The sequence below is a fragment of the Balaenoptera physalus genome (assembly GCF_965194825.1).
Source record: "Balaenoptera physalus genome assembly, chromosome: 17".
Classification (NCBI taxonomy): Eukaryota; Metazoa; Chordata; class Mammalia; order Artiodactyla; family Balaenopteridae; genus Balaenoptera; species Balaenoptera physalus.
This window is the reverse complement of record NC_138895.1, coordinates 52,650,481-52,674,032: the sequence shown is the minus strand read 5'-3', so window position 1 is coordinate 52,674,032 and position 23,552 is coordinate 52,650,481. Positions and strand designations below refer to the sequence as shown.

Here is a 23,552-nt window from a genome sequence, read left to right as displayed (position 1 = left end):
AAGAGGGGAAAATTAGGAATACTCTTTTATAAAGTACTTATACTACCCCTGAGGTGGTATAGTATTATCTGAAAGTAGGCTTGAATTAGTTGTAAATTATTGAATCAGTTGCAAACTCTTCAGCAACCACTAAAAAACATTATTTTTAAAAAGGGAAGTATAATTCATATGCAAAGTGAGGAGAGAAAATGGAATCAAGTCATATAAAATGCTGAACTCTAAAGTAAATAAAGAACAAAGGCAATGATTGGAACAGTTACAGATATGATAGCTATTAATCCAATTATATCAATCATCATTTTAAATGTGAATGATCTAAATTCACCAATTAAAAGGTAGAAAGTGTCAAAGTACACAAAAAAATAAAGAGAGAGAGAGCACCAACAATGTGTTTTCTACAAGAAACCACTTTAAATAGAAAGACACAGTAAAGTCAAGAAGAAAGATATACCATGCTAACACTAATAAAAAGAAAGCTGGAGAATCTACATTAATTTCAGACAATGACCTTCAGAGCAAGGAAAATAATCAAACATAAAGAGGGGCACTCCATAATGATAAAGGGGTGAATTTCCCAAGGACACATAATAATCCTTAATTTGCAGAGCCTAACAATAGAATATCAAAATACAAGAGGAAAAAAATGTCAAAATACAAGAGGCATAAGAAATATACAAATCCTTTATTACAGTTAAAGACATCACACTTCTATCAGTAACTGACAGATCCAGTAGACAGAAAATCAGCAAGGATATAGCTGAACTGAATAGCATCATCAATAAAACAGATCTAACTTTCTATAATACTTCATCCAATAATAGCAGAATACACATTATTCTCAAACTCATATGGAATATTCACCAACACAGACCACATTCTAAGCCATAATACACTCTTCAACAAACTTAAAAGAATACAAATTATACAAAGTATGCTTTGAGTTCACAGTCAAATTAAACTAGAAATCAGTTACGGAACAGTAGTAGGAAATCCAAAAATATCTGGAGATTAAACAATACATTTCTAAATAACACAAGGGTCAAAGAATTCTCAAAAGAAATTTGAAATATTATGAATATATTTCAGCTGAAGTGAAAATAAAAATGTATCAAAATTTGCAAGATGCAGCTAAATATGTGCTTAGATGGAAATTTCTAGCATTGGATGCATATGTTAGGGAAAAAAGAAAGACCTAAAATCCATAAAATAAACTTCCACTTTAGGAAACTAGGGGGGAAAAAGAGTAAATTAAATCTAAAACAAGCAGAAGAAAAGAAATAATAAAAATTAGAGCAATACGGTAATAGACAGTGGAGACAGTGTCACCCATGTCATCCCTGTGGCTGAAGGGTATGTGATTGGCAGCTGTATTAAGCACAGCTGTAATATAACAGCTGTGTATATAACACAGGATGTGATATAACATATTTTACATGTATGTAATATAACATATTTTATTCAGCAATTACTGAGAGATGGAAAAGTAAGAATCCATCAGAGCAATCCTTGGGAACGTTAAAGGAGCACTATAGTTATGCCTGCCCAGATTTGGTCAAAGAATTTAACAAGTATGACACAGATGGAGCAAAGTGGATTAAACAGTATACTGGAATCAATGTTATCTAAAGAAAGAATTCTCCATTGGTGTTGTTTATTGAGAGATTCTTGGGACCTGACCTTTTTTTCATCTAGAGTTTGCTAATCCAGGCTTTACTCAACCTATCTCAGAAGTTGTAGATGAAGTAAATAATCACAGTTGTCCTACTGATGTCATAGATCCTTTCTGCAAGAATATTGTCCTCTCTGGAGATTCAACCATGTTCAGGGACTTTGGACATCACTTGCAAAGAGATTTGAAAAGAACTGGAGATGCCAGGCTGAAATTAAGTGAGGAACTGAGTGGTGGTAGACTGACATGAAAACCTATCGACGTACCAGTCATCACACCCAAAATGCAGTCACACGCAATGTGGTTTGGAGGATCCATGCTGGCTTCTACGCCTGAATTCTACCATGTATGCCACACCAAAAAGGATAATGAAGAAATTGGGCCTAGCATTTGTCATCATTATCCAGTATTTGGAGTTACGTCATAAAATTAACTTCGTAGTTATTGGGGTTACGGAAGTGAGGAAGAAATAATCTTTCTGATTGCCTTTTTTGTCTGGATGGCTGGTTTTGAGGTTTTAACCCTGACTTGAAATAATAAGACCAAACTAAATTACATAGCAATATTTTAGTAAGTTTATCAACATGGGAATGTAGAGGAGAGACAAAATGATTAAATGTTTTCTTCAGATTCAATATTTGAATTGTATGTGTAACAAAAAGAAGCAGGTGTTAGTTCTTTCTGTGCCCTGATAGGTTCTATACTATTGAATTAGCCAAGATTTGACAGTATGTAGATAGCTCTGTAATGCTTGAATTGTACACTTCTAAGTGTACAATGCAAGAGCTTGTTTGTATTTCATACTTTTTATACTTTCAGGGAAAAGTCACAGGAAAACTAGTATTTGAGGGAAAAAAGTGACCAAGTAAAGGACAAATTCAAAAAGCCTATGACACTTGGTGAAGACACACGCTCAAGGGATTCCAGTTATTATGAATTGCTTTCATACCTTGTGTCCCCCAGTGGTTTTCTTTGCAAGTGCTTTTGGAACTAAGAAGCTATTATCTTGGATTAACTGATGCCTGCTAGTGCTTTCTGTTTAACTCTCATTCTGTTTCTTGCTTTAAAGGAAAAGTAAAAATAAGACCGTTGGACCAGTATTGCAGTTCTAGTGTCATTTCTTATTTAAAAACATGAATCATTTGATTACCAAAATTGGTAATTTTTAAAGCCTAACACCATTCTAATAAAGGCACAAATTTCTTTTGAATACTTGTTTCAAGTTCTTTTAAGTTAATAAGTCTATTTTCTTCAAAAAAATAATTAGAGCAGACATCAGTGAAATATAAAATATGAAATCAACAGATAAAAGTCAACAAAACCAAAAGCTGCCTCTTTGTAAAGACCAATAAAATGATAAACCCTTATCTAGATTAGTCAAGTAAAAGAGAGAAGCCACAAATTACTAATAACAGAAATGAAAGACAGTTCATTACTACTGATTCTGTGACATTAAAAACGATTTTAAAAATGTTAAGAAGAATTCTATGCCCAGAAATTTAATAACTTTGATGAAATGGACCATTTTCTTGGAAGATACAGTCTACAAAAGTTCACACAAGGAGAAACAGGTAATCTGAATAGGTCTACATCTATTAAAGAAATTGAATCAATAGCTAATAACCTTGCAAAGCAGAAATCACCAAGTTCCAGACGGTTCCATCTGTGAATTCTACCAAACATTTAAAGAGGAAATGATACCAATCCTCTACAATTTCCCAGAAAAGGAAGCCAAGGGAACACTTTTAAAACTCATTCTCTTAGAGCAGCATCACCTTTATATGAAAACTAGGCAAAGACATTAAAATAAATGAAAATTATGACATCTCTCATGATCAAATGCTAATATATTCAACAACATATTAGCAAATTGAATCCAACAATGTATAAAAACAATTGTACACCATGACCAGGCTGGATTTATCCCAGGTACGCTGGTTCAATATTCGAAACTCAGTTCATGTAATCTATCACATCAACAGGCTAAAGAAGAAAAATCATATGACTACATCAACAGATGCAGAAAACGCATTTGACAAAATCCAAGAACCATTCATGATAAAAACTCTTAACACACAAGGAATTGAGGAAATGTCCTCAATTTTATAACAAAAAAACCTACAGCTAACATCAGACTGAATGATGAGAAACTAAAAGCTTTTCCCTTAAGATCCAGGAGGAGTTAACAACAAAGAGGTACAGAAGAATTTTTAGGAAAACTGTTGAAACTATTCTGTATGATACTGTGTTGCTGTATACATGACTACAAAACCCACAGGAAAAAAAAAAAACCCACAAAAAAAGGTTACAAAGAGTAAACCTTAATATATACAAAATTTTTAAAAGTCAATCAGAAGGACAGGAGAATCCTAGGATGGAATGCAGAATGTGACAAATGAATCTCTATATGGAAAATGTGTAACATAACCTCACTGACAGGGATGGGGGGGAAAGTTGCTGTCCTAAGTAACATTAGGAAAGGACAGTTAAGAAAACTGTAACACTAAAGACAAAAAAAGAACTATATATAAATTCTGCAATCTAATTGGCAAAGTTGTTTCACATTGCACAGGTTAGCAATTCTGATAGTATTCTACATGTTTGCCAGGGTTGGACAATAAGTAAATGAATTGTTGATAATAAGTCCCAGATTTCTCACTATCAGAGAAAGAAGTTACAAATAAGCAAAGAGAGGAGGCTAGAATGGACCCTGCCTGCAGTGCTGAGTTCAGAGTCAAAGATATTAGTCTAAAGACATGCATATGTCATCACTTTTATTCAACATAGTTTTGGAAGTCCTAGCTATGGCAATCAGAGAAGAAAAGGAATAAAAGGAATCCAAATTGGAAAAGAAGTTAAACTGTCACTGTTTGCAGATGACATGATACTATACATAGAAAGCCCTAAAAACGCTACCAGAAAACTACTAAATCTCATCAATGAATATGGTAAAGTTGCAGTCTACAAAATTAATACACAGAAATCTGTTGCATTGCTACACACTAAGAATGAAAGATCAGGAAGAGAAATTCAAGAAACAATCCCATTTACCATCACATCAAAAAGAATAAAATACTTAGGAATAAACCTACCTACGGAGACAGAAGACCTGTACTCAGAAAACTATAAGACACTGGATGAAAGAAACTGAAGAAGACACAAACAGAGGGAAAGATATCCTGTGTTCTTGGATTGGAAGAATCAATATTGATAATCAATATTGTCAAAATGACTATACTACCCAAGGCAATCTACAGATTCAATGCAATCCCTATCAAACTACCAATGGCATTTTTCACAGAACTAGAACAAAAACTTTCACAATTTGTATGGAAACACAAAAGACCCCATATATAGCCAACGCAATCTTGAAAAAGAAAAATGGAGCTGGAGGAATCAGGCGCCCTAACTTCAGACTATACTACAAAGCTATAATCATCAAAACAGTATGGTACTAGCACAAAAATAGAAATCAGATCAATGGAACAGGATAGAAAGCCCAGAAATAAACCCACGAACCTATGGTCAATTAATCTATGACAAGGGAGGCAAGACTATACAATGGAGGAAAGACAGTCTCTTCAATAAATGGTGCTGGGAAAACTGGACAACTATATGTAAAAACATGAAATTAGAACATTCTTTAGCACCATACACAAAAATAAACTCAAAATATATTAAAGACCTAAATGTGAGACTGGTCACTATAAAACTCTTAGAGGAAAACATAGGCAGAACAATCTCTGACATAAATCACAGCAATACCTTTTTCAATCCATCTCCCAGAGTAATGGAAATAAAAACAAAAATAAACAAATGGGACCTATTTGAACTCAAAAGCTTTTGCACAGTGAAGGAAACCATAAACAAAATGAAAAGACAACACACAGAATGGGAGAAAATATTTGCAAATGATGTGAGCAACAAGGGATTACTCTCCCAAATTTACAAACAACTCGTGAAGCTTAATATTGTCAAAACAAACAATCCAATCAAAAAATGGGCAGAAGACCTAAATAGACATTTCTCCAAAGAAGACATACAGATGGCCAAGAGGCACATGAAAAGATGTTCAACATCAGTAACTTTTACAGAACTTATTACAGAATGAAAACTACAATGAGATATCACCTAACACCAGTCAGAATGGCTATCATCAAGAAATCCACAAACAATAAATGCTGGAGAGGGTGTGGAGAGAAGGAAACCCTCCTACACTGTTGGTGGGAATGTAGATTGGTACAGCCACTGTGGAGAACAGTATGGAGGTTCCTTAACAAACTAAAAATAGAGTTACCATATGATCCTGCAATCCCACTCCTCAGGCATATATCGGAGAAAAACATGGTTCAAAAGGATACATGCACCCCAATGTTCATTGCAGTGCTGTTTACAACAGCCAACATACAGAAGCAACCTAAATGTCCATTGACAGAGGACTGCATAAAGAAGATGTGGGGGTCAGCAGCCCTTTTAGGGATTCAGGGGGTCTCTGAAGGGGCCCGTGAGGGGTCTTTCAAGGTTGAGAAGGCGGGGTCGTCCAAAGGGGGAGGAGTGCGGTCCTGAGAACCGGGCGAAGAAAGCCGGTTGTGAATTTGGGATCCTCACCTCGGGCCTTGCGCTGAGTCTCCTGGTCACCGAGGCTGGGTGGCTTCTCCATGGAGCTCAGGATGGAGCCCAGTAGGTCCGCTATTTTGGGAGTGACTGAGAAGGGGCAGTGCGTCTTAAAGGGAAGGGCAAAATGCCTTTAAGGCCGGAAACACGTCGGAGGCGGAAAACCATGCACCCGCACCGGCACGGCTCAGATCCCTGCCCCGCGTGCCCGCAGTCTCCCGCCACCCGAGGCCCCGCCGCCCGCAGACAGAGGCCGGAGGCTGGCTAGTGCAGCGATGTTTAATGGCAATTCATAGAAACCAAGCCCATGCACAAGTAGAAAGTGCTCGTGGAGCCGGCAGGAGGCCCCTGCTGCGCCAGGAGCCACAAGCCCGGCCGTGTGGCCCTCCCTGCAGCACCTTAAATAGATTCTTCACTATAAAAAAAAAAAAGAAGAAGAAGAAGATGTGTACATATATACAATGGAATACTACTCAGCCACTGAAAAGAATGAAATGATGCCATTTGCAGCAACATGGATGGACCTAGAGATTCTCATACTAAGTGAAGTAAATCAGACAGAGAAAGAGAAACATCATATGATATGGCTTATATGTGGAATCTAAAAAAAAGTGATACAAAAGAACTTATTTACAAAACAGAAACAGACGGACTTAGAGAAGGAACTTATGGCTATGTGGGGGAAGGGTGGGGAGGAGGGATAGGGAGTTTGGGATTGACATGTACACACTGCTATATTTAAAATGGATAACCAACAAGGACCTACACAGGGAACTCTGCTCCATTTTATGTAACAACGTAAATGGGGAAAGAATTTGAAAAAGAATAGATATATGTATTTATGTAACTGAATGACTATGCTGTACACCTGAAACTAAAACAACATTTTTAATCGACTATACTCCAATATAAAGTAAAAAGTTAAAAATAAAATAAAGCCATGCATGTTTACATACTATAGATAAAAGTGATAAATGATAGGTAGGCAGATAAAGAGAAAGAGAGAGAGGGGGTTTTGGGTTTGTCCCAGACTACCACAATAAAGCGAGTATCACAACAAAGCAAGTCACAAAATTTTTTTTGGTTTTCTATTGCATATAAAAGTCCTGTTTATACTATACTGTAGTCTATTAACTGTCAAATAGCATTATATCTAAAAAACAATGTACATACCTTAATTTAAAAATATTTGATGCCAAAAAATGCTAACCATCATTTGAGCCTTCAGCAAGTCATAATCTTTTTGCTGGTACAGTGTTTAAATATTGCAAGAATTACCAAAATGTGACAAAGAGACATGAAGTGAGCAAATGCTGTTGGGAAAACTCATCGATAGAGTTGCTCAAGGCAGGGTTGACACAAACCTTCAATTTGTAAAAAAATGCACTGTTTGCAAAGCACAGTAGAGTAAAGCACAATAAAATGATGTATGCCAATAGATAGATAGATAGACAGATAAAAAGAAAAATACATGTAAGTGTTGTCTACATGGGTTAATATACATACATATATTTCCTCATTATGTCCACTGAAAGGGCCTAAAAATAGTGAAACCCCAGTAACTATGAGCACACCTAACACCAGATCTTGGCTTCTCTATACCATTTTCCAATCAAAGGAACCAAGGCTACTTGGAGAAATGGCTGATTTTCAGGCTAGGAAGGAAAAATACAAGATGAACATAGATTATCTTGTAATGCCAGAAAGTAAGAAAAAGAAAAAGAAAATGGAGCATATCAATAAGATATAGAAGCCAACCTGAAAGAGCTCCCAGTGGCCAAAGCTGGAAAAATTTGAGGACAAAATAAATAATAATACTGATAATATCCCCCCAAAATAAATATTCATGAACTCATATTGATATAAATAAATAGAGAAGGGACATATCTTCCTTACAGAAGAATTCCAAATAATAAATGTAAAAGGTATGAGGCAAATAGAAAATCACCATTAGAATATCACAGTAATAACTGCTGCAAATAAGATGGTGGTCACAACTTAAAAGAGAAAGAGAATATTTGCATAGCCTCAAAGTATCTGCCCCCAAATATTTATTAACCACCGTGGTTTTAATATATGCCCATAAATTCTATGATATTCCTCTATCAAAGGTAGTGGAGCTTAACTCCTCTGCCATTAAATGGGGACTGGAATTAGTGACTTACTTCTAACAAATAGAGAATGGAAAGGGAAAAAATAGTAACTTTACAGTGGAGAAACTTGATAAGACACCACCCTAACCATGTAATCAAAGTTAACCCACTGATATAATGTAAAGGCCACTGTGGAATTCTTCCCCAAATTCATAACCCCAGTCTAATCATAAGAAAACATCAAAACAAACCGAAATTGAGTGACATTCTATAAAATACCTGACCTCTTTGAAATGTGAAAATAATGAAAACAAAGACTGACTGAGAAATTGTCACAAATTGGAAGAGACTTAAAGAGACATAACAACTAAATGGAGCTTTGTATCCTAGATTGAATCCTGTAACACAAAAAAGATATTAGCAGGAAAAACGGTAAAACTCTAGTACAGCTTATAGTTTAGTTACCAGTGCTTTTTTCTTTGCTTTTTGTACCAGTGCTTTTTTCTTTGCTTTGATAAATACATCATGGTTATATAAATTGTCAACATTGCAGAAAGCTAGGTAAAAGGGATACAGCAACTCTCCATAACATCTTTGCAACTTTTCTGTAAATCAAAAATTACTTCAAAATGAGAATTCGGGGGAAAAAAAAAAGAAAGAAAGAAAAACCTTCCCACAAAGAAAATTCCAGGCCTACATAGCTTCAGTGGTGAATTCTATCAAAAATTAAAGGAATAAATAATACTTATCTTTCACAGATATTTATCTTTCACAAAATCACACATCTTTCAAAAACAGAAGAGAGAACACTTTCCATCTTGTTTTGTAAAGCCAGCATTATTACTCTGATACCAAAGCTAGGAAAAGTCAATTCAAGAAAAGAGAACTACTGACTAACATCCCCTATAAGCACAGATGCAAAAATCCTTAATCGATCAGCAAACTGAATCCAGCAAAATATAAAAAGGATAAGATATCATGACTGTGGCAGGCTGAATCTACTATGGCCTACAACCTAAAAAGCCGAACAACAAACTAGAAAACATGTACCATATGATCGGAGTTCTGAAACAGATAAGATGTGCCAGTTATTGAGTTATTATTTCTCAGCTCCAAACCTACCCTCTACACTTGACTCTGATTCTGATGCTGTGATATCACCCACCACCCACTTCTGCTTTGTCAGCTGGCCCTATAGTAGGCTCTGCCATTAGGAGGTGCTAGTGGGAGACTACAAGACTGGAAGAGAAAGAACGTGTACTTTCCTGTTTTCTCAAAAGGTGTGCTTTCTGTTTGCTTTCCTCCTGCTTCACGTTCTTCTTAGCAACATTTTCTTCTATATATTCTGACAGATATTATATAGACATATGATTTTTAAACAAATGGTCTGTACCTTAATTTTATCTCTTACTTGTATATCTTGGATTTTTTTCTGTATTGGTACATATAGAATTATCACATTTATATTAATGAATTAATTATTACTTTGTATGGATATGCCACAACTTATTTAACCAGATTATAGCTAAACTTTTGCTATTATAAACATATTTTTGTACATGTCACATTGCATATGTGCAAGTATACCTGTAGGATAATTTCCTTGTGGTAGAATTGAGGAACATTTCAAATTTTGTTCAATATTCCAAATTGCCCTCTCTAAAGTTGTATTAATTTCTGTTTCCACTAATAGTGTATGAGAATGTCATTCCCACAGCCTCGACAAGACAATGTATCCAACTTTTTAATCTTTACCAATTTTATTGAAATTTTAATTTGCACTTATTTTACTTTGTGTTTGCTTTTCTTGGTACTGTCTGTTCATGCTTTCAAAGAAGAGCAAAGCTCTGCACTGTATTTGGGTGTGTAAGTAAGCATGACTATGGGTCTCAAGATAATGGCAAACACTCTAAAAACAAAACTAGAGGTCAGCAGCACTGCATGGGCAGCTTCCCAATAAGGTCCATGGGAATCCCAACTGGCTTCTCAGTGGTGAGTTCAACAGAGACCCCCAAGAGTGGATATCCAATGAGTTCTGAGGGTGTTCATCCAGTTTCCCATAGAATTCAATAGCACATTCCACAGGTGACTTGCTAGCAGCTTTCCAGGAAGTCAGCCAGAACCCCAGCCCACTTCCTGGAAAGTTCAACAGTACTCCCCCAAAGCAGATTTTTGGTGAACTTCATCAATACCCCAGCAAGCAGTTTCACTTCCAGTAGCCTCCAGTTGAGGGTTTCCTACCTACAAATGTGCTGGGCCTTGGTAACCTGCCCACCACCCTCATCCTACCAGCACCCAAGTGGAAAGCTTTCAACCTGCCAGCCCCAGACTGTGGTTCTCCTCCCACCATCCTTCCTACTGACAATGGCCAGCTCTGGCCCAGGGCAACCTAACAAACCTCTCTCCACTATCCAATGGGCTACAACTCCGTCCTCTCCAACAAGTTCTGAATCCAGCCTTGAGGAGGGACCCTGGCTTCCAAGTTTATTCTTTCCTTGAGTACTCCTTCAGTCCTAGGGCATTCTCTTTTATCCCTGTTCAGCACTTAATTCCCTATAAATAGTTCACTTGTTATATGAAAACTTCCCTTTTCAAATTTTTGTATCTCCTGACTGGACCCTGACTGATAGCTGACCAAACAGTTAAGGGGACAAAGAATTACTTATCTGTATCTGTAAAAGAAACAACAAAATAAAGTATATCCATCATACTCATATATGTACCCAAATACATGAAGCAATAAACAAATCTACAGGAATAAACAGAAAAATCAGCAATTATAACTGAAAATGTAAACACAGCCATCTCAGAAACTGCTAAAACAAGTAGACAAAAATAGATGATAGAGAGATAGATAGAAGGAAAGAGGGAGGGAGAGAAGAATAAAGACGATGATGATAATAGGTAGATAGATAGAATATAATTAATAAACCAGAGCTATTATGCTCAAATTATTAGATTAACCAAGAGTGGAGCTATGAACACAAGCATTTGGTTTCATTCTCTCCCAAAAACTACCCCAAAGAAACAATAATAGTGTTTTGTTTCTTTATCGATGGAATGGGTTAAGATCTGTCAGGGAGGAGGAAATTTCCCCCTTACTCCTCTTGAGTTCTTTTGGCTGGTCTAATCATTAAATTGACATAAGACAGATTAACAGGAGGAAAAAAAACTATTTAATTCATATGCATGAAGGTCCCATAGACATGGTTCCTCTGAAGTTAACAAAAGCAGGCTGTGTATTTATCATTTTTAGACAAAGAAACAATTATTTGCAAAGATTTAATAAAACAAAAGGACTTGTGCTTGGGGTTGCAGGCTCATCAAGACGTAATAAAATTTGTTTATACAGGTCTCTTAGCCTTGAATTCCCTAACTGTTGATAAGGATGCTTTCTTTCTACCCTCCTGGTACAGGGAGGATACCTTCATATGGGAGGTTTATTTCCTGCTTTTAGGTGGAAAGAGGCAGCTCAGAGTATTTTTTTAAACATCATTTTTTTTTCTCACCAGCTGTTTCTCAAGTCACTTTAATTCAAAATAATCAATATGCATTGAGGCATATTTTGGGGCAGCCTGCCCTGGACCCTAACAGATCCAATGGTAGCAAAATTTACTGAGTTGCAAAGCAGACAGACAAGTGGTAACTGACTTCAGCAGGCCCAACAAAGCTGAATCTTAAAGTAGCAGTGAAGAAAGCAAAGAAGCAAATTAACATCCTGGAACCTCATTAGCTACACCAGGTATCTCTAGAAGTGAAGAGTAAAAATGGGACTAAAATCAAGTTGAAAGTCTCTTTAAGAACAAGATTAGGACCCAAATTCCTGCACTCACTCCATGCCTCTCCCCAACCTCAGTAGAAGATTAACAGCATCTTCTCTGGAGAGGGTAAAACAGAGAGTGATTAACTAAGGGATACCAGCAGAGATGAGGGCAAAAGCAATATACTGAACACAGAGAAAATAAGTAAAATCTTATATAATGAATGTTAAGACTCTACCTTAACAACGTGGCACTAGCAGCCAAGCATATATCCTCTAGCATAAAGTCTGGAAGATCCTGCTCTGGGAAACCTAATTCAAGGAAGCAGCCCAGCTATATCGCAGACCTTAGAAGGGAACCAATGTCTAAAGAAAGAGGAGGCTAAGGATATTATGAAACGATATTAAAATAAAACTAAGCCGCCAAATATTTATAATATCAGAATTACAAAAAAGGGAGAAGGGGCAAAGAAAAGAGACCACATAGTGAAAGACTTCTACTCTCTAATATAAATATAAACAATATTAAATAAGACAGAATAGAGACCAAAAACTTTCTTGCTGCCTCTGCCTCTACCTCTGCCATCAGCACTTAAAGCTGCTACACCACCTGCCCACATCTCTCCATGATCCCCATTTAATCTGTACTTCAGTCACTCTGGCTTTCTTTCAGTTCCTAAAATGGGCCAGGCACTTTCTGCCACAAGATCTATGAAAATATCTGGACATATTCAGGGGGAAAATATGAACATTTCCATTAATAACCACATAACTTCCTATATAATGCCAAACATTTTAACATTTGTAAACATCTATAAATGCGCCAATTTTTTTTTGCATGTTACTCACAGCAAACAAATCAGTGTTTTAGAAATGATGGTTCCAGAACCTTAGCTATTGCTACCTTTGTCTGTAAAAATGAGCCACTATGCTTATGAATAATGGAAGAGAACATTTGTCAAGCTGTTAGTCAATGAAGTGATTGTCAATGAAAGCTGAAGTCCTTTCCATATTAAGTTTAGTGGACAAAAGTTACATAATTAATCTGGATTATATATGTGACAACTTTTCAATGCCAAATTGTTCTCCCCCTAACACCAAAAGATGTTCCCTCACTGCCACACAGTATTTACTCAGGGAATGCAAATGTAAATTTTTTTGTAAGTTAAATATATAGATGACAGTAAATCTATAATAGAATGTAAATTCAAGACAAAATGATTTTTATTCTTTTATATTAACACGAGCAATGAAATATTGACCGTATCATTTAAAAACTATAATCTTTTCTTCATACATCTTTTCCCAAATTTCTTTCACTAGTTACTCAAGTTTATCATTATCAGTTTAGTGTAAAAGTCTATTTCCTAACCATTTTCTGAGGGAAAAACAACAACATTTTAATGTAAACTCAATTGAAATTCCAAAGCATTAATTTGTGTAAGATAGCTGATGAACAAAGAGAATGGGCTCAGGATAATTTAGACAGAACTAGTTCCTATTTCTTAGCTATGTTACTTGATATTCATGTGATCATGAGCAACTTACTTTATTTCATTGAACCTCCATTTGTAATTAATAAAATTGTGACAAGACTAGATAGATTAAATAAGATACTTGTAAAGTGCCTGGCACATAGTGGTTACTCAATAAACGAAAGTACACTTTTCAAAATTGAATTTCCTTTTCAAAACTAAATTCAAAATTTTTCAAGTATCCCTGCCTTTAAATTATTTACATTTCATTTCTATGAATATATTCTCCTTAGCAAAGAACAACAGATAAATGGGGAAAAGTTTTGGAAAAGAAACTTTTCACAACATATTTTTATAACTTTTATATTACATTGCATTGTATTATATTATGTATACGTATTGAAAATAAATCAATAAAATAGTAAACCAATATATCCAAAACATTTATATTAAATAAATGTAGCACATAAAGTCCTAATAATTTTATGTAAGTGAGCCCCCTGAAAGCAGAGATTATGTCTTATTCATCCTTGGGACAAGAATTTTAAACAATGCTAGGCACACAGTAAACATTCAAAAATATCAGGAGGAGTGGACGCATGGTTGAGACCTCTATGTACATTTTGGTCATATATATATGGTAGCAAAAATAAGACTGAAAATGGCTCTCTACAGTTTCTAGCTACCTAAATTACATAATAAAATATGAGTACAACTTAATTAACTGTTCTATCAGGGAAACCAAAAATAATTGATTCCGCAAATGATACATTTAGTGTCTGTATATAGAGAAACAATCCAAAATACATGGTAATTTGCCATAGCATCAAACATTTTTTTTAAACTATCATTAATTTTTAGAGATTTATAGAGAAAAACACATTTCTCAAAAATCTAAAAATTGCTCACAATAAGGTCATTACTTTTTATAACTGAGAAAACCAAATAAATCATGAAGAATGAAAAATTGTTTTTCCATAGTAAATTATAAGAATTAATAATTCAGAGTGAACAAGGCAACAAATTAGTCCATGACACAAACATACACATTTCGAAAATCCTTGGCATCATCATTATAAATCATACAGCCTTGGGTCCAAAAGAGACGTTAAGATATTATCTGCAAGATTAGCTCTAAGTTTTTTGTTTTTTTAATGCATAAGATTTTTTTAAAGACAAGCACGAAATACATCAAAATATTATTACTGTTTTTATTAGAGAAGCAAGATTGTGGGTAGATTCCTGCCTCTATTTTCCAAATTTTCTCTAATGTAATTCTATTTTCTCATAATAAAATATATATAATATTTTTAAGATATCACCTGGTTTAAAAAAGAAGAAACCATCCAGTGCACCCTATGCTTATAGGCAGTTTAAAGATAAATCTTACACATAGATATGTAAAATCCATTTTCAAAGTACCCAAGAAAAGGGATTTACAATTAGCAACACATGTTCAGCAAGGGAACTTGCTAAACAAGCTCTTTCTGCCCTCATCACGGTGACTTAGATTGCTTGAGGAATCGTATGTATATGTGCTCTGATCCTTTGAAACCCGTAAATTCTCTGTGGAGGTCGTTAGAGGAGAAATGGTGATAGGATTCAGTATACTGGTCCTGTTTTAAAATGCTAATTTGTTCTCCTACCGTCTCTGCTATCAAATGAAGCACTGTCCACAGGCAGGTAGCCAAGCAGCCAGGTGAACTGCTCTAGTCACTCAGGCATTTGCACACGTCTAAAACACTTTATATCCTTTTATGATAAAACTACTCAAAACATAAAGAAAGGAAGTAGCAGCAATAAATCATGCTGGCATAGCACAGGTTATTTATTCTGAACAGGATATGGCTGACAAAGGAACCTGCTGTCGCAACATATGAGAGCACTTAAAATAATGAGGTTTTTCAGAAAAAAAACTTAAAAGGAATAAAGAAAGACACTAAGTGTCTGATCCTATCCACAAGATACTCTCAAAGACAATGAGGATGATAAGGATTTTGTTCTGACATATTGGAGGTTGATAACATGATCTCCCAATTTAATTTTTCAGTTTTTATATGGAAGAGTATGGGCTTTGGAGTCAAGCAGACAGAGGTTTGAATATTGGCTCCAATGTTCACTACCTGGCAAGTTACTTAACCATTTTATAATCCACTTGTAAAAATGGGAACTAAAATAGCTAGCTACCTCATAGAGTGGTAGTTAGAATTAAATAAAATAATGGATGAAAATACATGGCACATGTTTATTACTCTAAACGTTTCTATATGTTTGGAATATTATAAAAACATGTGGTACATTGAGTGGCACATAATGGACTCTCTATAAATGTTGACTCACTTCCTTGTTACACGCATAAGAATTAAACCAGAGTGGTTTTTAGTTTAAAAAAAAAAAGAAAAAAAAAGGAAGGGACTAAAGGAGGCCACCAAGTTCAGACCTCTGCCTCTAGGCAGATTTATCACATTAAATAAATATCATCTGATGACTTTCAGCACAAGGGTGTAAGAGGGACTGTTCTTAATGCCTAAGAGAAAAGGACCACAAATAGGAAAATATTGATCAATTAAATCCAGAAAAGACAAAGTTGATGCTGATTGTAAAGAGGAACACGCTTTTAAGGACCCCTACAGTTTAAATGGCTAAAACACAAAGCCATAGTGATTAAAGAAAACAAAATCCATAAAAGAGGCAGTATCACAAATGAATGGAAGAAAAAAATGCAATGTCTTGGTTGATAATATCATAGAAACTCACTATAAGAGGAAAAGTGAAATTATGTATCTCTTTATACCAGGGGTCGGCAAATTATTCTATAGGGCCAGAGTGTAAACATTTTATGCTTTGCAGGCTTTACAGTCCCTGTTGCAACTACTCAACACTGCCATTTTAGCAGAAAAGCAGCCATAGACAACACATAAATGAAAGAACATGGCTGTGTTCCAATAAAGCTTTATTTATGAAATACCAAAAACTGAATTTCATATAATTTTCACATATCACAAAGTATTATTATTCTTTGATTTTTTAAACATTTAAAAATATAAAACCATTCTTTACTCATAGGCTGTATAAAAATTCAGCCAGATTTGAGCCAGACTTGGACTTGGGGCTGTAGTTTGACAAGCCCTGCTTCACACCATTAAAAGAAAAAAAAATTCCAAATTGATTATAAAGTACTAAATGAGAAAGATAAAACTAACATAAGAAAATAGAGAAAACATCTTATTAACATCTTGTAGTGAATAAAGATTTCTTAACATGACGATGAAGTAAAAAATTATACATTTGACTACATAAAAATTAAAGATGTCTGTTTAATGAAGGACATCATGGGACATCTACCATAACAGGAAGGTAACACACTGGGAGAAAATATCTGCAACATTAAAAAGGCATTAATGTCTAGAATATTCAAAGAATTCTTACAAATCAATAAGAAAAATAAAGGAAATCCAATTACATTTGAATACTGATTGATGCCATTTACTCTCAGAAAAACAAGGGGAAGATTATGTTTCTGCTTTGCTGTTTAACGAGGTTCATTATCAGAATTTCTTTTCCTTACTGTCAATGTGAAAATTCTTAAAGAAATAATCTAACCTCTGGCATATATGTGTATGTGCATAATCTGAATAGTGGAAGTCATTCACTTGTGGGATTTTATTCTATTTTAGTACACAAACAACTACATAGTGATTCACTATGTACCAGGTGTTGTTCTAAGTAATTTACTAACATTAACTCATTTAACCCTCTTAACTCTAAAAGAGGTACTATTATTATCCTCATTTTAAAGATGAGTCTTATGAGTGGTTTTCATCTTTATACTTATCTTTATTTTCTAACTTTTAAGCAATGCATATTTATACCTACATATCCACACAAAAATTAATAAAATAGTGTACAGAAACACACTGTTCCCTTTTTAGGGGGAGGAATGTGAAGGGGTCAAGGAAAGTACAGGATTCAAATGCAATACCTACAGAAGTCGAGTTTATGTTTTGTCACATTTTTTATATAATTAATGTTTCCTGCTTCCATTGGCTACCTTTCCTGTTCATTCTTCTATTAACATATACAATGTTTTGGGGTTGGGAAAGGGATAGGTATGTAAAGGGCTGAGGGGTTTTGTTTGTTTCAGAGCATAATGAAACCTTCTAACTACAAAGCAAAGCTGTCCATCAACAAATATTTTTTAAGCACCTACTATATCAGGCATAGTTCTAGGTAGTAAGGATAAAGTAGTAACCAAGACAGATAAAGACTCAGAATATGTCATTATCTGTCTTGGTTACTACTCTATCCTTACTGCCTTAAACTATTGATACTTACTGCCTAGAACTACTTACTGTCTAGAACTAGAGTAGGTGCTACTCAAAGAACTCAAATTCTAGTTTGAGAGCTAAATTCCAGGCCAGAGTACTGCAAAGGCAGAAATGAGAAAATGGATTTTAAATAGAACACTTTGCTTTTGTTTGGCTTTGTATTCATATACAAAGTCAAGTATAGGATTCTTTATATTAACTAACATAGTACCTTAGAGTTTATAAAATGCTCTCCCATGCATTAATTTAATTCTTACAACAACATACAGAGGCAGAATTATTTCTAACAAAGCCCAACTTAACATATTGATAACTAAAGATCATATAGTTTAAATGATATCTTCAAGATCACAGTTTTAATAATGGGTATAATGATTTTTAAGAAAAAGCAAAATGAGTAAATATCATCTATGTTAATTCAGTTAACATTTCAAATATTTATTGAGTGTACACAGGTCTGACATTAACATTTATAGTTGTACCTTGATAAAATACATAGACTGCATACCTGCTGGCCTTGTACAATGATTCTATTCATATATATATGTATGTATATATGTACATACTTTTTATATATTATATATTAATACTATTTTATAAATATATATACATTTAAATATATACATATACACACACACATACATACACACATGGATACACACTACCAGGAATATAAATATTTCTTAATATTTATATTCCTCAATAGAGTATGAACTCCTTAAGAATAGGGACCATGTCTTACTCTTTTTTGTGACTCCAAAACCTAACACAATGTCTGTCATATAATAAATGTAAAATAAATGTTAAATGAATGAGTGAATTATGAATTTCCCTATATTTTAATACTTCAGGTGGCACATTATCAGAAACATAGGGGATAGATTTAAATTTATGATTAACTTTCATGAGGATGTCTCTTTCAGATATTTCTATTAAGATAATTGTTGAAGTTTAATACTTGAATTTTGATTCATAGATTGAGGATAATCAATTCATAATAAAGCATGATTATTAAGCTGTCACCCTCTTCTATTACCAACTGATTATAATCATTCGCTCCTGCCAATTTTTCTTTGATCTGTATAGAAACTTAATAGGGCAGTCATTGAAGAAGTAATACACTAGCAGAAGCCAAGAAAGAAAATAACAATAATAATAGTAATAATAACAATAATAACAAAGAAGTCCATAAGTAAAGGCAAATAAAGGACTGCAACTGCAAAAAAGTGGACATCAGCTAAAAATTATAACAATTAAGCAGTTCATCAAAAAAATAAAAAGTTCTCAATTTTACAATGGAGGACAACTGAGCTCTCTCACTGTAAGATAATGATAGTCAAATCAAAATAGAAAATAGTAATGAGTTGAGATCATTTTAGTCAGAGTAGAAAGTAATCATTTTTTATGCTTTACGTTTAGATAAAGCATACTTTAGTTGCTTCAAATTTATGCTAATCTAGTGCCTTTGAAAAACCTAAATGCACCTGCTTCTTTATATAACTGGGTACCTAATTTGCAATTCTTTTCATGGCTACTGGTGCTCCAAAGTTACAGAGAGCCTGGATACATATTAACTAGACCCATCTAACAATTTCATAATCCAGTATTTTCTGTGACTTCTTTGTAATTAATGTAATATTATTGCCAAATTATATAAGGAATGGGAATGCACTGGGGTAAACAAATATAGTGAGAAAACAAAAGATTAGGAGAACGAAAAGTAACTATGTCTAATTCCAGACAAGACGGAGTAAACACACACCATCCGATTTCTCTTACTAATTACAATCTTTAAACTCCCAATAAAATTCAAAAAGCAACTGACAGAAGACACTAGAAGACAAAGAAAAGAACGTGGACTGGATAAGAACCTTGAGACTCAAGGAAAAACCTCTGGGAATGAGATACCTGAGGCCTTTTATTTTCCCCCCCATGTCCTATATATCCTAACATAAGCACTAACGAGATCCACAACCCAGAAACACCAGCAGGCATAACAACAACAAAAGTCCCAAGAAAAGCCTGATATCTCTAGCCAAAGGATGAGGAAAAAAGCAGTCCAGCAGAACATTTACAGTACCTGCCCTACTCCAGGCAAACAGCATGAAAAAAGATAGATTACTTCTCTCCACTCTCCACTAAGCCCTACAACTGCAGAGATTATGAGAAGAGCCCTGCCTAGCATCTCCACAGTACCCCCTCCCAGCTGTGGGGACAATGAGAAGAGCCCAGTCTTCTATCCTCATCCTGTAATAAGGAAATAGGTCCCTCTCCCAGCTACAGACTCTGAGCAGAGCCTGTCTTGCATCCTTGCTCGGCAATAATGAAATGGTACGCCTTTCTCCCCACTCTGGGTGCTGCAGCAAGATAAGTGCCCTGTCCTCCATCTCCATGATGTAATCATGAGGCAGAACACCATTTCCTCCCAACTGGAGAGTGGAGGGAAGATTATCAAGAGGAAGGGATTAGAGGAAAGGATTTTCTAAATCTGCATAGGAAGTCCTGGGAAGATCTATGTGCAGCCAGTGCATAAAGCTAACCAAAATTAACACAGCAAAAGGTTTGAGAACTACAGTGTGAAATACCACCCAGGTTCCATATTGGCCTCTGGATAACACATAAGTAAGGCAAACCAGAAGAACACTGGAAAGGTTTCAAAAACTAAACTGCCATTTTAACCATAACCCAAAAAAGTGGGCCAGGATGTGCATATTTAACCTAAACAGGTTGAATACACACTAAAATAAAAAACACGAAGAACGGGCAGAATAGGGTTGGAGGGCCTTCAAAGCCTCCTTCCCAGAGAAGTGTCGTTATTTGACCTGCCTGGTGGTACCCTGGAAGAGCCCCATTTGCAAGGCTGTCTTTATTTTACCTGACTTGGAGCCCGCCCAATACAAAAAAAGCCTTTTCCCTGGAGGACTTTGTCAAAAACAATTAGAGGCAATGGATAACAACTGGAGCAAATAATAGACTAACCAAAAAGTTTAAAAGGAATGACATGTTCATAGGGGCTTTGAAAGCTCTAACATATTCCTGGGACTCTAGAAGGCTACACACGTGCATAGGACTGTGCCTCTGCTCAGGAAAACAGGAGAAGGCTCTAAGCTCTCACCTCTGGCTGACCTTTGGGACAATGCAAGCAGGGAGTGAAGGCAAAGGCAGAGTTGTCAACCTGCTTGGCTGAATGTTGAAGGCATGCCTCAACACCCACACAGAGACCCTCAGCAAAAATTGTTGCCGGCATTTAAGGTAATCTCTGTCCAATCATTAGCTTACCACCAAGCTAATCAAGTAGAGATTTCAGTGATCATCCATGACAAAGAAAACAGACTTTACAGAATTAGTTCAGAAAAGTCATCAAACAAACAACAGTAAACAGCAAAAACAAACCCTGGGGAAGGGGGAGAATCTTATTTCCAAAACTACCACAATATATTATGTCCAGTTTTCATCAAAAAACTAGGAGATAATGCAAAGAAACAAGGAAGTATGGCCCATACACAGGAAAGAAAGCAATCTATAGCAACTGGGCCTAAGGAAATATAAAATCTAGAAAAATCACTTAACTGGAATACCAGATATATTATTACATATACATGTAACTATCATATGTAATATAATACTAGATGAATTAATTTAAATCTTTCCACATCTAAGGTCTCTATCATTCAGAAAAGCTCAGTGTTCTATTACAGCCAGAATCAGCACCAGAAGACATGATATCATCAATGCACTTGACACGAACAAAAGGAATTACAGTATCTTTTTTTTCTAAACTGAAACCAACATTTTACATTACATTTCTTAAGTCATTCTATCCCAAGAAAGACATTATATGTAGTTATAAAAGATCCAAGGCAAGATCAATTGATATCTATGAGGGAATGGGGCTGAAATCAGGTCAGATTTTTAAAATTCAGTCTGAAAAAAATGAGGCTGAAAGGAGATAGAACTAAAATCTAAATAAAGAATGAACATAGTAAATAGAGGACAAGGGACTTCTATTCAAGTTTAAGGAGATAAATTGAGAATAGGCATGAAGAAGTATTACTGCCTTATATCAGAAGGTTTAAAAATAACAAATAATAGGCACTGACTGCCCTGTCACAGCACGATGATTTTTAGCAGGATTCTCCATATTACACATAGATCTTGGGTTTTCAAGTGAGAATAAGTTTCTCAAGACAAAACACAGGTATTCCGCCTTCTAAATACGATGAAAATATAAAAACAAGGAATGCTTTGTGAGAAATGTTAGTGATGGGGTACTGGGGAGTGGGGTGGGAATAACATCCTGTATATTTTGAGACTGGCATTATGAAGGATAAGTCTGAGTTCCAATGAATCATCCAAGGATATCACTGTTAAAAACAATGTTTTAGGCTCAAAAGAGATGGAACTGACTCAACACGGCAAGGTTGTTTTTCTTAAATACTAACCAATTGAGGAACGCACACACAAATGAGTATTTCCACGGTGCTTCATGTAAATTGAAAGAAATGAAGAAATTATAACACATGAGCAAGTGTGTCTAGTAACCACTCATTCTGTAATTCTATTCTTCTAACATCGGTTAAAAAGCAGTAAGACTCTTGGCTACCACATGACCAAGGCTAATAGATACAGCTAAGCAGTAAGTTGTCTCCCTGACTGAAGCTTATTTTACCAGTGACGTCTGATTCACAGACATCTGGGTAATAGTGGAAAATTAGATTAGAGCTCCCTAGACCTCTAAATCATTGTAAGCTAATTTAAAGAACAGATATAAGCCTAGGTTTACAATATCAGCTGTATTAGGACCATCAAAGTGCCACAATAATATTTTAAATTATTACTTTAAAAATCATAATAAATCTAATGACGCCTACACTCAGGGAGAAAGCACCTTAATGGAGGCAGATTGAAATGTCTAGTACCCCATGGCCACATTTTATGCTCTTCTATACTTCACAAAAGAAAAAAACAATATTAGCTTTTCCAATTAATCAAACAAGCATTCTTTAAGCACACATGAAAGTGTTTCCATATATACCTCATTTGTCTGCTCTATATGTATTAATTTACTTACGCCTCCACCTGTTTCAAAAATGTATTGAACTGGCTTAAAATAAAAATACTCTGAAGTGGTTTATAATAAATTTAATGGAAAGAGTATAGGATTTGGGGTCGCTTAGTTCTAAGAAGCCTAGTTCCAGCACTTTCTAGCTGTGTGAAAATTTTTAACTTTTTTACCTTTGAAATACAGGTAAATAATATTGTCCTTGTGAAGTGGTTGCAAAGAATAAAACGTGGTTAAGTATTCTAGTATTGTGTCAAAAACATAGGATTAGGAGTCAAAAAGGGCTGAATTCTAAGCCAGTCTCTGCTATTTCTAGGTCACTGGGGCAAGTTACTTAACGTCTCTAAGACACAGGGATCTTACCATCTTAAAAACAGGGATAATATCTGAGGTTGTTGTGAGAATTAAGTTAAATAATGCATGAAAAGTATTTAGCACAGTACCTAGGATATAATAAGCCAGAGTTTTGTTACGATAGCTATTATCCAGGAAGATATAAACAAAACAAAAGATAAAAACATAAAAGAGCTAATTAGTAATTGGAAATGAAA

General features: G+C 35.1%; 1 protein-coding gene and 1 pseudogene across 23 annotated transcripts in view; one reads left to right on the top strand and one right to left on the bottom strand.

The window, feature by feature from the left end:
* Nucleotides 1-23,552, bottom strand: part of RIMS2 (regulating synaptic membrane exocytosis 2) — a 596,173-nt gene that overhangs the window by 488,600 nt on the left and 84,021 nt on the right. The gene's annotated exons all lie outside the window — the stretch shown is intronic.
* On the top strand, nt 1,329-9,746 carry LOC309646741 (actin-related protein 3 pseudogene; annotated as a pseudogene). Its single transcript has 2 exons — nt 1,329-1,350; nt 1,463-9,746. The product of its transcript is annotated as an actin-related protein 3 pseudogene (transcript).